A 14,759-nucleotide genomic window follows, 5' to 3' on the forward strand; every position below is an offset into this window, starting at 1 on the left:
GCTTCAGGCCCTTACGGAGTCTCTGGGTGCTGCAGGCTGGGAAGCGGCGCTTCACGAAATGCGTTCCCCGCCGGAGGACACGGCCCCTTTCTTTGGAGAGGCGTTCGGATTCTTCCTCCCCTGGAGAAGAAAAGGGAATTGTCTGGGCGAGGCACGGAGCTGAAGGCTGACATTTCGCAGCGCAGCGAACTGGCACCTCCCGGCCAGAGCTGGCTCTAAAAAGTCTCTTTTTTTAGCCTGGGAGAACAGGTCCTGGCTGAAAGTGCCTGCACCAGCCTCGAGCCGCCTGCTGTGTGCAGCAGTTGAGGCTGAACCCCTCGAGATTTAACCACAGGTGCAACCTGGCTTTAGTGTGCCTTGCAGCATGGTGAGGATGTAACCTGGTTGGTTGTGAACAGTCAGTAGATGTAGCTCTTAATTTCTTCTCCAGTTTTGATTGAGAGGCTCAAAAAGGAGGATTGTTTGCAGGATGCTGTTGGTAGGACTAATATTACTTATTCTTCAAAGACCTTGACCTCGGGGTGTGCAGGAAATGTCTTTGAGATGAGAATGGAATTAGGACCTCTGAATCCTAGGCTGTAGCTTGTCACTTGGGGGAGGAAAAGAAGAAAAGGGAGGAAGAAAAAAACCCACAGCATGTGGCATTGAATCCTAAAATAAATTCCAATCATGTGGGATGATAACAAGCCAGATTGCCAAGTCGTATAAGTTGGCAGACTTGATTCCAGAGGGTCCAAATTACTTTGCTGGTAATTGCTCTTCCAACAGGCATTTGGTGCTATGAAGTTACATGTTCTTGAAGGCGTGGAGAAAATTCTAACTATTGATCAAATTCAGTCTGTTTTCCTTTCAGATAAGTATTGCTGTGTGTCTGCACCCAGATACTTGGAGAAGGGTTATCTGCAGAATTTGTCTGTTGTTGGCAGGCGTGGAAAACCTAAAAACTCATCTTTAAGGTGCAAACACCGAACTGCCACATGCTAATTTTGCATCTAGCTTGCTCTTTCGACCCACTTCTGTCGTGGCAGTGTAACTTTGGGGTGCAGCTGAGGGCCCCAGGATCTGTAGTGTGGCCCTGGAAGTGCTGGAGTGTAACTGCTGTACACTGTGCCAGCCTGGAAAGGACAAGGAGACCCTGGGCAGCAAAGGTGATAAGGGAAGAACCTGGTGTCTGTGAAGTGTGGGTTGTGTGTACAATCCAGTGGGGTCTGGCAAAGCAGTGTTCTGGGAGCCCCACAGGTCCCTGTGTGGAGACGTAGCCGGTGTCCCAGCACACGCTGTCAGCTTGTTTTGCTCCCAGCTCTGTGTGTCAGTGGTTGGGTGCTTGATCTGTGTGTGCAAGTTTGAATTTGTGGACACTTCTGACTACTGAGCTCAAGGTTATTCTGCTGCTCCAGCCTCATGCATGGGAGACCTGCTGCTCTGTGAGCGTGTTCGTGGCTGCGCATGCTGCCAGAGCAAGAGAACTTTGAAAGCTTTTAATGGGTAATTAATGATGGTCTGGCATTTACAAACAGCTGTGTGTCAATTCTTGTCTCCTGTATGGATTTTCTTGTTTGAGCCCAGACTGGGATGGTCTGGAATGAGCCAGTCACTGGACTGCGTGAAAGACACTGTGACACTTGAATTTTTCTCATAACCCACTTCACCCACACCTGCAGAGGGGAGCCTGCAGAGCCACAATACAGCAGGGCCTGGTTGTGCCTCCTCAGCTGATACTCTTGCTCTGTGCAACCTGCACAACAGCCTCAAATATTTTTAAATGAATTGAGGAGGCATAATTGGATTCAGAGCAGTGCAAGTTACAGGGACATATGTGAGTTGGAAGGATTAAGGCTGTGCAGGCGGGTGGCCTTGTTCAAGAAAAATCCCCTGTAATTTCTGCAGTGAAAAGTTGTCAGTGTGTTTTCTATCAGAGCAGATTTAAAAGGGAGGGGAGCAGTGCTAAGTATGATTGCTGTTTGCCGTGAAAGGCGATTAGAGTTCAGGCGTTGGATAAAGTTCTGTGAGGGCTGGAGTTGGGAATGGTGAATTCGGGTCTCTCCAGAAGAGCTCATTGAAAAATTAATTTATTTTCCTTCTCTCCTGGTCTCCCACCTGGTGAGAAGAAGTGGGGTGCAGAATGACACCAGGGTTTAGCATAAGCTGCCTTTTAATGGGCAAAAGTTAAACTATTTGCAGGTGGGCCAGTTTAGGAGAGGAGAAAATATTTAGGAATTCTGTCCACTTCAATTTGTCTTGCAGCATTAATTAATTGCTGGCCCTTTGGTGCAGATTGGTGCATTAAGTAACAGCCTTCTGTCCCCTGGAGAAGCAAGAGGAAACAACTTCTACTCTGCCAGGGTCTGGCTGGTGAATGCAAAAGGCACCATTGCAAAAGTATTTGTGATTTTCACTGAAAACAGTGAGGTAAGTGCTCAGATCCATCTGCCCACATGAGTCTAGTCTCTAATTAAATGGGCAGCATTAGGTAGGGCAGTCCCAGTGTTTACATAGCTCAGTGTGGCTGGTAGTCTGCCGTCACAGAAGGTGACAAGCGTTGCTGGGGGAGTTAATGGTCCCTCGGGACTGGAGACTGCTCCGTTTCTTTAGAGGACAGGACTGTGGGTTATGCACTTCCAGGCCTCTCCCCAAATTTCTGTAAATCTAGGAAGACAGCCGAGTTCTGATCTCTCCTCCTCCCTTCTTGGTGCTGAGCTTAGTCTTGCAGTGTGAATTGCCAGTAAAGGCAGAGGGGCACATGCACCTGCTGGGATACAGGCAGGGTGCTTGATGCCCATGTAGGTGCTGCAGCATCACCTGAGCAGACAGTGCATGTGGAACGGGGTTATCTTCATTAAGACATCCAGGTTTCACTGCAGTGAAAATCTTTTCACTGTGACGGAATCTTTTCTGAACCTAGTTCCAAGAGATAAAAGCTTAAGTTGCTGTTTTGTATCTCCAGTTTGAAGTTTGACTAAGAAACTTGAGTGGTAAATGTTTCAGAGGTAATTTCTTACCTGTGTTGCTGGTCTGTCAGAGCTGGAATTAAAGTGGAGATCAGAAGTTGCTTATACCTTTCTGCTGATGCACTGTCATAGTGCAAGTTGATGTTTGATGACAGCTGTAAGCTATTTAAGAGTTCATAAAAGGGAATTTTTATTACAAGTTGTTTTCATAAGATTAGTCAAACTTCTAAGTCTTATTTGTCTTGTTCTGTTTCTGTTGTGGGAGTGGTTGATGCCCTGCCAGGCATCTGCTGTGTGCAGGAGGGATCTCCAAACCTAAACTTCTTAACCCAGAATGGGCATATCTAAAGCTGCATTTAATTAGAAGTTAAAATTGGGAAGTTAAAGCATGGATGCTGCATCCCTCTTAGGCCTTACATATAAGCCAGCTACCTGCATCTGGAGCCAGAGAAGGTGTCCCAAAGGCTGCTGTGGGATTGTCCCTGAGGGAGTGCCTGGACCCTCCTGAAGGCCCTCATTGGGAGCTGTGTTTGTGCTTGGCTGCCAGCCTGGTCAGTGCTGCTCCATGGAGAACAGCGTGTGCAGGACAGGTCATGGGCCATGGCAGGGCTCTCGGGTCACTGGAGTAGCTACTTTGTTGGGAGCTCTCCTTTCCCTTGTTTGAACCCTGAGGCTTTTCAGTCCCTTAGCATGCCCCAAATATGGGGTCCTGAGTTACAACATTTCTGTGCAGGAACTCTTCAAGGCTTTGGTGCGCTCTGTTGAGCAGCTTCCAGAGTTGCCACTCCAGCAGCAGGCCTAGACTGGGAATTCTGGCCTCTCAGCACTGCTGCAAGCTCCCTGGCAGTGCAGAACTACTGTAATGCCTGGCCTTGTACAGCCTGGGCTGGAACTTTCCTGGGGAGGAGGTGGCTTTGGGGAGATGGATATGGGTGGAATGGAGCTGGAAAACTCCCAGTGCCTGAAACAGTGTTTAGTCTGATCTCTTGGAAGTACAAGGGTATCGGGCAGTGCTTGCACCTCCTGAGCTGCTGGTTCTAGACAAAGCAGCTACTTTATTTCCAAAGTATTAGGTTTCAGTGATGCTTAGGTTTGCAGCGTGCCAGGCCTTGAGCAGGGAATCCAGGATGCTGGGAAGCAGAGCCCTGCTCACCAGCAGCCTTGGCCACAGTGCTGCTGCTGTTGGTCTTTATTCTTGGCACAGGTTCAGCGTCAGCATTGCTGTCACCCTGCAATCTCCTCGCTGCTGCCCTACCAGCAGTGTTGTGCCACGCATTAACTTTTATCGCTGCTCCTTTGAGGGCCCTGCTGGAGATGAGTGCTGCAGAGCACCCAGGTGCTGAGGGGACACTGCCAGAGCAGCCGTCCAAGCCCTGCTCCCTCTCAGGAGCTGTTCTCACATGAGTCAAACACTGAACCAGGCTGACTGGGGGGATCGGGGCTTTGGGCAGGGCAGACAAAAGGTCTGATGGAGCTGTGGCTGCTGTCACCATGCCCAGGTGGCTGCTGCTGTCAGTGCTGCTTGCTGTGACAGCCTTGTGAGGGTTTGCTGAACACACAGCTCTGACATGTTCCCTCAGACCCACCAGGGCCCTGTGTGTGCCCCAGCCAGAAAGGATCCCTGCGTTTTGGGTGTTCATCTCTGTGATGCTTTAGCTCCTCTTTGGAGTGCATCAGGACTGATGAAATGTGCAGGCTTAAGAGATAAAAGGGAGAATGTCTTGAGTGGCATCCTCAGGGCAGCAGGGCAGGAACCGAGGACCAGCTTCTGCTCCCAGGCAACCAGCAACAGGATGAGAGGACACTGTCCTTAAGCTGTTTAGGTTGGACATTAGGAGGATTTTCTTTACAGAAATGGTGGTCAGGCACTGTAAGGGCTGCCCTGGAGGTGTCCAGGGAAGGACTGGATGTGGCACTCAGTGCTCTGGGCCGGTTACAAGGTGAGGATACGTCACAGATCGCACTCGGTGGTCTCAGAGGTGTTTTCCAGCCCAAGTGATTCAGTGACAGCAGGAGCCAGCTGGGCCCCGGGAGCGGCGGGCTGGAGCTGGGAGATGCCCAGTGCCTGCTTGCGAGACGGGCCGCGAGCGGGTTTACACAAACAGCACGGGGGATGCTGGAGCTGCTCCGGGGGTCGCAGCGGGAGCGGGCGGAGCGGCCCCGGGCGCTGCTGCAGACCGGGCGGGGGGGGTGGCCCGGGCCCCGGGGCGGGGGGGGCGGCCCGGGCCCCGGGGCGGGGGGGGCGGCCCGGGCCCCGGGGCGGGGGGGGCGGGGGGGGCGGCCCGGGCCCCGGGGCGGGGGGGGCGGCCCGGGCCCCGGGGCGGGGGGGGGCGGCCCGGGCCCCGGGGCGGGGGGCGCGGCCCGGGCCCCGGGGCGGGGGGGGCGGCCCGGGCCCCGGGGCGGGGGAGGTGGCCCGGGGCGGGGGGGGCGGCCCGGGCCCCGGGGCGGGGGAGGTGGCCCGGGGCGGGGGGGGCGGCCCGGGCCCCGGGGCGGGGGGGCGGCCCGGGCCCCGGGGCGGGGGGCGCGGCCCGGGCCCCGGGGCGGGGGGGGCGGCCCGGGCCCCGGGGCGGGGGGGCGGCCCGGGCCCGGCGCTGGCCGCCGCCGCCGGGCGCGCTTTGCGGCCGCGGCGCTTTGCAGCAGGGCCGTAGGGCGAGCTGAGCGCGGCCGGGCCGGTCCTGAGGGGCCGGCGGGCCCGGGAGCTCCGGCTGCCGCTCCGAGCGCGCCCTGTGCTGTGTCAGCGTGCAGGGACACAGCCCAGGCTGTCACCCCCGCTGTCCAGGGAGGGGAATGGGGCACCCGAGCAGCCGGGGGGGCTCAGCCTGGGGAGGAGGAGGCTCGGGGCTCAGACGTGGTTTACTCGACAGGATGATGGTCGGTCACAGGTTGGACTCGGAGGTCTTTTCCAATCTCATGGATTCTGTACACCATTTGCAGTGCCCAGCACACCTGGGTTGGGTGCCTCGAGCTGCCTGAGCAAAGCCGAGCCCCGGTTAAGGAGGCTGCCTGAATGGAGCAGAACCAGGCCAGCCATCGCTGCTGGTGGCACCAGTTACTTTGAAGCACTGTTTGCCTTCTCCTGGCAGTGCTATCTGTGTGCTTACCTTTGGTTTGTATTTTTTTCTGAACGGCTCCGAATACTTTGGGTGTCGGGGGAGGCACCTCTAAAAATAACTTCAGAAGCTGGCTATTTCCAAAGCCATTTTTTCTGCCTCTGCCTGTTTCTTTCCCTTCTGTAGCTGATGGCTTGTTTTCCAGCTGCAATGCCTGGTTCACACAGAAAATCATGTTTTCTGTTCTGTGCTAGTTCTTGCTCTGTTAGCAAACACGCTGTGGTGTGGGTGATGGTGTGTGCAGGCAGCAGGTGCATGTGATTGCAGATCTGGGTGAAGGAGCTGGTAAAGCAGGAGCACTCAAACATAAACACAAACCTTTTGAAGGGTCTCCACCATTTGGAAATTGGAGCCACTTGGGTGCAGTTCTGCAGAAGCCATGTGCCAAAACGTGTCTCCTCTTTGAACCAGCTGTATTCAGAGGCAACAGTAGCTCAAGGAAGTCCCATTGTCCCATTTCTCAGGCATTTGCCACAGGATGGCTCATTTTTAATGGGGAATCCCAGCAAGAGTCCAAGCCACTGTTAGTGCCTTACCTCAAGCTCTGCTGCTGCATGTGAAATAACCTCACCTGATGGATGCAGGGGCTGTGTACAAAGACTCACTTGAATTGATTATGACCAAAAAATGCTTCTGCAGAGGTTGTTGAGGGCACCTGTTAAATCTAATTTATCCTAATTCTTATGGCGTGATGCTTTTCAGCATCTTTTTTTTTTTCCTAAGGTGACTCGGTTTTGGGCAGCTGTGCCTTTTGTCACAAAGCAGCTGCCAGGCAGATTGCTGCTCTGCCTCCACATGCTACGAGTGTGCCAGTACCAGGGACCTGTGTGCTCTGCCTGCCCTGGCAGCATTGAATGCCTTGATTTCCCATGGAATTGCAGGAGAGGAGCACAACAGGGCTGCTCCCAAGAGCTGTGGGAGGCAGCATTACCCGTGGAGGTCTAACTTCCAGTGTGTGCAGAGTTGCTGTGCTCCAGTGACTTTGTTGGCTACTGCTCTCCTTGCTCCAGCTGCCCTGACTTTGTGCTGTACCTCACACCTTCAAGCTTCCTTGTGCTCAGCTTGTTCCCACCTGCTGCAGCCTTAGGCTCAATTGAGAAAATAAAAATATGGTGAATGTATGGCATGTCACTGGTGTTTAAAGGGCTGAATGCATGACCACAGTGCAGGTGCCTCAAGCTGAGAGCCTGATTGTGGAGCACTCCAAGCAGCTGCTCTCCCTGGGGAATTCCTAGAGCTGTGTGTTGCTTCTGACCACTCAGGAGCCATGGAGCAACTGCCTCGTCTCTGGGACTGCAGCAAGTGCTTCCTGATCAACCTGTCCTGTAGGATGGCAAGTGTGGATCAGCTGGAGTCAGACTTGGCACTGTCATGGTGCTGCTGGCTCTGGATGAGATTGCTCCTGTGTGTCTCTCAGTTGGAGGTTGGAAACAAATCAGAGTAGCTATTTAGAGGGTCCAGATCTTGTTCATGTCATCCATTCTAAACCCTGAGTGTGCTTCATCCCTGAGGGTGGAGCCGTAGCTGCTGTGAGTCACTGTGCACTGCCGGCCTGGGGTTGGATTCTTTTGTGTGTGCCCCCGCACAAGTGTGTGTGCTAATTGTGGCAGCCTGAAAGGCACCTCAGCTTGGGTGCTCTGCTCAAGCTCAAGGGCTGAGCAGCCTTCTTCAGGCTCCTGTGGAGAGGAGAACTCGACACCAGGGGAGATGAAAAGTGATCTCTTAGATCCAGGCTGTGCTCAGCGTTTTGTGGACCTGAAAACGCAGCTAGTGATACCGTGGGTTTCCTGGTCTAGAAGGGATTTTACATGTAGATAGGCTTTGGGGCTCACCTAGCAAGCTAAAAGCAAGTTTTTATTGTTACAACCATGTCTTTTTTATAATGGCTTCTCTTATTCCTGCTAATTGCTATGGCTCCAGCCACAAAAGAGCTTTCTTGTTCTAATTGGCCTCCTCCTGTTTCAATTCAGCTGTGTTGCTGTGTCACCATGGAGACAGTCGTGATGTCACGAGATGTGGCATCACTGAAAAGTGGCTGGGAGGCAGTTGTTCGTGTTCACCCCATCCACCCCAGTAATCAATAGCTGGAGCAGAAAGCAGAACAGCTCAATAGGCTTCAGGAAATATATAGAGCTTTGAAATGAGCCTGAAATAGAGCTGTGATTTGAAGGCCCTTACCAGAGTCATGGTGGCAGAAAAGATCTCATATACCCTCCTTCTCAAAACTGTCTCCATCTCCTCTTGAGTTGTTGAGCTTGCTTAAATTAATGCCAGGAAGCCCCAAATATTCAGCAGTTGCTGTGCTGCTGCACTTGGGCCCTGTTGTCAAATGCTTGTGGTGCTGAAAACCCAGGCACCCACTGGGTCACATCCTGGACACAGCCCCATGCTTGGTGCTGCTGGGCTGGGGGGCAGGCACACCAAGCTGTGTCAGCTCTGACATCAGTCAGAAAAGCTGGTGTTTCACCAGGGCGTGACTTGGAAGAGCTTTTTTGAGGCCTCCTGCCTTTCCAGCACTCCTGAGACCACTGTCTCCTTTGTGGAAAACACCCAGTGGGGTGAGCTGGGTGGTGAGACCAGGAGAGCCAACACGGTCTGTGTGAGCTCAGCAGAGGCAGGGATTTAGCAGAGAACTGGGCTTATTTAATGGCTTAATTCTACTCTGCCAAAAAGATGGGAACTTCCTGTTTCCTGAAATACCATGATTTGTCACCAAAACACTGTACAGTCTTTGCTGTGCATTTGTCGTCACCTTTATCTTGTTTTAATTGTTTTGTAAGGAGTCTAGTTGAGAGCATGGCACAGTGTATTCGATCCTCTGCCTTGAGCTGTAATAGCCTACTCAAATATTAACGAACTTCCTCCTGATTAATGGGAGGCAGGACGGTGTCAGTGCCTGGCCTGGCAAGCAGGGAGCTGATGCTTTCCAGTTATTTCTTGTTTTTGATAGAGGGCTTTGTCATACCCATCACAGAAGCTTGTTACCTGTAACTGTTCTGTTTGTAATGTTTGATATTGAGGGATGGGCAAGCAGATTCCCCGTTTGTGGGGTGTCTCTGGGTGAGATTGGGGTGCTCTCCTAGTGTTACGTGCTGGTCCCACTGCTCAGCAGGGACCTGTGCACGGCACCTGCACAGTTTGCCTGGGGCTCTGGCTTCTCATCTCTCAGGGTTGACACTTCCTTGGCAAGTGTATCAGCTCCCTTGAGCTTTGCTTGCTTTAAGCAACTTTGTATTCAGGCAAAAAGGACAAAACTTCTTATATGTGGAAGCTCAAACAAGTTGACTTTTTCAATGTGAGATAAATTTTTGTCTATTTTCCTATTTTCCTGAAAAGATCAGAACTGTTTTCCAGCAGTTCTGCTGACAGACTCATCTTTTTTTTTTTTTTTTTTTTTTTTTTTTTTTTTTTTCCCTAATTTTTCTTCTGAGTTGCTGGGTCTTCAGGATGAAAGGACACAGCAGCTCTTAGCATGAAGACAAAGGTTTTTTTCACCTTGTCTGCTCCCCTTAAATATTTGATACGTGTCCTGTTTAGGGGAAAAAGGACTGAAGAGCCAGTTATATTTGAATCATATTAATTTATAGTTCTGCTGTTTTTAAAGTAGCTGCTGTCTGGCTGAAGATGCTAAAATCTGCTTTTTAACCAGCATTGCTTAAAAAAAAACAGAGGGTAGAAGATGTTTTCATTCTCTCCTGATACTGGTCACATCTGTCCTGGTGGATGCAAGGCCATTCCAAGGCTACTTGACTCTGACTTCAGCACTGAGGTTACTGTAGAGGAGAAAATAACTGCATGAAGGTCTGGGATTGGCACTGTTTATGGCTGCAGTGGGCAGACAGAGGCTGTTCCGGAAAGGAATTAAAACCTCGCCTACAAACTGTGCATGGTTTGTAGGTTTAGCTATAGGGTAGCATGTTTTCCAATTTCAGTGTGTGTAGAGAACTACATTCATGGGGAAGGATGAGGACGTTTCCCTTAATACAGCAAAACAACTAATTCCCAAGTATTTGGAGATTTCCATGAAAGGCTATGCGTAGGTTGCTTCCTGGAAGGAAACTAGTCCTTCTGTCCTTACTCATGGACTTGTCTAAACAGTTAACCTCATCAAATTCCTTTATTACATGAACAAGTCACTGTGAAATGGTTTATTCTCTCAGAATAAGGCTGTGTGGAGTTCCCTATCCCCCAGATTTGAGCCCTAGAGGATTAGCTGTTACCTGTTTTTCCTTGCAGGGCTGCACAGACCCCCCCTGGGCTGCAGTAAAAGTGTTTTACCCTTGCAAATGCATTGGGTGATGTCTGCTCCCCTGTGCCAAACCCCTTCCCTCAGGACCTGCACCTTCCTCAAACCCCTCAGGTGAGCTCAGTTGGCCTCTGAAAAAGGAAAAGAAGGAAAAACCTAAGGTGCCAACCAAGACAGGCTGAGTGCTTGAGGATGGGAACAGAATCATAAAACCTAATATTCTGCAAATAAATGTGGTGTTCTGCTGAGTTCTCTGAACTTCAGACCTGTATTCAAACAACTTTCAAAATATGTTTTTGTAGAAAGGGTCACCTACAGGGTGGTAAACAGTGTCCAGACTTAAAAGGGAAGAGTGAGTGGACACTGACAGTGTTTACAGAATAACCACAAAAACATACAAGATACAGGGAAATGGTGTTCTTGCCTGAAAGATAAAGTGGTGAAAATTGCTACAAGTCTCTCTGGGCATCTTCCCAGCACTGAAGTTTCCAGCATTCTTGCAGCAGGAGCTGGTTCAGGGTTGTGACACCGAGTGCTTGTTCAGATTGCAAGTCAAGAGATTGCTTGTCTCCAGGTCCTGGCTTGCAGCAGGCATCAAATTGTTGTGTGTGATCTCTGATAAAGGCTGTGAAACCAGAGCTGCCTGATCCTGTTGCAGCCATGGCCTTGTGTACTCATATACAGGTGATGGCTCCTGCAAGCATCACCCAGAGATGGAAGTTAACCAGTACGGATTTGTGCTCAAAGCAGACAGAAGGACAGGCTGTAGAGCTGGCAGATAAGTAGAAAAGTGAAGTTTCTGAATGTGTGGAAGCTTCAGGTTCCCATCTGAGCAAGCTGCGACACAGAGCAGGGCTTTTCCGTTGGTGTCTCTTTACCTCTTGGTAAATGGTCAGTGGGTGGTAAAAGACAAGAGAGTCCTTCCTGCTGCTTTGGAGAGAAATGCATTTGCTCTTGGCATTGTCTGTGCTTCTCTAAACCCTCAGCAGAAGGAAGATAGTTCAGTGAGCCACAGTACCTGTGCCTGAGCTCTTTATACTCACTGTACTCTGTGTAGTGATATGGTACAAGTGCAGAGTGGGCAAGGGTGGCACTTGGTTGCTATTCAGTCTTAAAGATCCTTGTCCAGCCAGTGGCAAACTTCAGGCTGTGAATCACTTGTATGTCAGTAATATTTGCATATTTTAAGCAGACTTGCTGCACTGTGTGTTGTGCAACACTGTGAGAAACTTTGGAGCTCAGAGGGAAGCACAGCTGGCAGTGCTGTCAGACACCTCTGTGCTCCTGGTGCTGAAAGCTGAGCTGACAGTTTAACTCTCTTTGGGCTGACTGGTGCTTAATCCTCTTGGCAGGGTTGCCAGAAACTTGGGAATGGCTGGTAAACTGGAAAGCCTGCACACCTGGCCACACAGGCAGAGCAGCCTGGGCTAGTGGAAGATGTCCCTGCCTGTGGCAGGGGGGTGGGACTGGATGGTCTTTATGGTTCCTTCCAGCCAGATCTTTCTGGGATTCTGAGTAAGTTCCGGAAGCTATAACCTATGCTTACCCCATGCCCAGGTTGTTTTTTTTTTCCAAGTGCTTTGAGGTTTTCCTGGAAAGGGAATGTATTCAGGAGGAAGCTGGTCTGTGCTAGTTTGGGAATACATGTGTGTGCTGTGCTGCACTGTGGGCACACCTGAGCTCAGCTGTTCTACATGTTCTCTCTGTGCTCTTGGCTTCAGGTTACCAGCAGATTTCTTTATTTGAAGGGCGGTGGCTGCTGTTCAATTGGCTTCTTGTGCTGAGGTTCTGTAAGCCATCCATCTGTACCACAGCTGATTCCTGCCAGACCTGGCCCTGCTCTTGGACCACAGGACTTATGGCTGCCTAGATTTGGAGCTGGCCTTGTGTAACACGTCGAGGTCTGGTGCACAGGCTTGAAAGGCTGCCAGTGGAGTTCTCTTGCTGGGAAGTACTGACTGCAGTTCTGAACTCTTGGTTGCTGTTTTCCTCCATCTCTAAGTGGAGGAGGTCAGAGTTGGGGTTTTCAAGTTGCTACAGTCAGAATTGTAGTAAGGAAATAGTCCAGCAGGAAGCTGCTGAAGGGAGAACTCTGCATGTTCTGCAGTGGAACTTGTGCATCTGGGGACTCTGGTCTCTACACAGTTTTTGCATGTTCCAGTAACTAAAAACTGAAGGTAGAACTCCTTTTTCCTCTTGCAGATGAGATCTATGAATAAACTTCTTAGCTGGCTTTAGGGTGAACTCGCACTGATAAGACAAGCAGGTGAATTTCCTTAGTAAGGAGTTTCTGACTGGAGGTCTGATTTTTCTAGTATTGATAAAGCATAGTGCTTAACACCTCTGAACTGCTACCTGGTATCCTATCTTATAGGCACCAAGGCATGAAAATCTGGGCCTGTATTCTCATAGGGGAAGTGACTCTTCATGTGGTGTGATTCCAGCTCTGCACCTGCTCCTCAGAGTGCAGCTGCTTTACAGTGTGCTCTGATGTTGTGGTTGTTTCTGGTCTTGAGCGGCAGCAGGTGCTTGTTGCTCACCTTGGTGGGCTGCACAGAGATCCCCACAGTACTCACTGGCTGGAAGGGGAACAGGGATGGGTCCTCTTAATGGAGGGAAACCTACACTTAATAGTGGTTTGGGAATGTTTGAGGTGCGCTCTCTGCAGAGTTTCAGGTTGCACCTTCTTGTTTGCTCAGTTTGTCTTCTTGTTCCCTGGTACCTTCAGGGAGCCAGCAGGTCAGCATCCCTCATCCAGGGGGATGCCAGTGGAACAAGGCAGGACAAAGTCTGACTGAAACATGCCACAGCAAGACTGAGGGCTTTCACACTGCAGAAGCAATTATTGTTCCTTGACATTGCTCTTTGCACTTTATTGCTCTTACACCTAACAGTAACTAAGGATTGTTCTGACCCTTACATAGAATATAGGTGTATGGGGAAATCTAAATGTCAAATAACTTGAGGGTTTTGCAACTCCTGGCATTTGGTGCAAGAACCAAAGCCTAAAGGACAGGTTTAGGCTGGCAGAGGCTGCTGAATTAAACCATAAAGCAGTTCTCTGCTTAGATTCCTGAGAGCATTATTGCTCTGATAACAGCCGGGATAAGGAAGCGAAGGATCATTTGCTCTCGGGGGCCCCTCTCTAGCTTTAGGAAGTGCTGTTGTGCCTTCCTCTGTGTTCAGAGTGTTATATGTATCGAGGAGGTGGGGCACAGGCATCCTGGGATGGAACTGAAGAAAGAAAAGGCAGCCTGCTAAGGCAAGGCTTCCAGGAATCATGTGAATTCAAACCCTGTTAAAATTTCCTCTAAATCATGTTCATGCTACAAAATCACGGCAGAAGTGAGCAAAGAGAAATCTCAGACTGAAGTCTGTAAGACAAATTCCAGAGTGCTTTTAGTTTAGAAGGGGGCACTCAGCCTTCCAATCCATTCTTGACCACTCCCTAAAATGCTGTGTGCATATCTGTGCAAGACTCCCAGCAGAGTTGTATCGAGATGTTTCTTTCAGCACTGCCGTGGCATTGAACTCTCCCTGAATTCTGAACAGGGAGCACTTCTGAAACACTCCAACTGAACAGTCCTGGCGGAGACACTGTTGTGCCAGGCACGTGTCCTGCCAAACAGCAGCCTGAGAGGGTGTGCTGGATTTGAGATGGCATCCTGGCTTTCAGGACAGCTAGTACAGGACTGATACTTGTATTGTAAATTGGAACGTGCTTGGTTGGGTTCCAGATCTAGAGAAACCTCAGGTTACCTGGATCTTCTGTCCTTCATGAGTGGAATGTCAACAGAGCTCAGACCTGAGCCCCCCATGGCCCTGCAGTGGGGCAGGGCTGTGTGTCCATCTGGCACCTGGGCATGGGCAGTGGCTGCTCAGCCCTGAGGGGAGTCAGGTACAGGTGGGAGGAAAAGGACCTTGGCTCTGCTGTTCCCAGCTCTGCTGCTGTCCCTGTGGCTGTGACACTGGTGTGGCAGTGCAGAGGGCAAACACAGTTTTGTTCTGGATTTTGCCCCCCTAATCTTGGGCTACTCTTTCCATGAGCTCAGCAGTTCTGACTGCACTCCTCTGACCATGGATGCTATCACAGGAATGCTGGCTGTGTTACCTTTTGCAGAACACCTGTGTTGGTGCTGGTGCCCTGCCAGCACTGCCTGCCTGCTGGGAGCTGCCAGGGCAGACACATCCTCCTGCAGTCAGGATGCTGTGCTGGCACCAGTTGTGGTGGCCTGCTGTGAGCTGACTCACTGCTGTTACACCCTCTCCCCACGGATAAGGCATTCCTGCTACAGGGATCAGGAGGCCCAGCTTCCACCAGGCTCTAGAGCAGCTGAGTCAGATGTCTTGTCAATTAATGTAATTAGCAATTACCTGAGGAAATACCTCCTGTAACTGCCTCCTTGGTTGTGTCTGTAAGTGGCCAGAATAGGAGGGGACAATCCTGTGGTACCC

General features: G+C 50.9%; 1 protein-coding gene across 9 annotated transcripts in view; it reads left to right on the top strand.

Annotated features, from left to right (window-relative positions):
- Positions 1–14,759, top strand: part of DLGAP4 (DLG associated protein 4) — a 146,444-nt gene that overhangs the window by 107,579 nt on the left and 24,106 nt on the right. The gene's annotated exons all lie outside the window — the stretch shown is intronic.

The sequence above is a fragment of the Lonchura striata genome, chromosome 17 (genome assembly GCF_046129695.1).
Source record: "Lonchura striata isolate bLonStr1 chromosome 17, bLonStr1.mat, whole genome shotgun sequence".
Taxonomy (NCBI): Eukaryota; Metazoa; Chordata; class Aves; order Passeriformes; family Estrildidae; genus Lonchura; species Lonchura striata.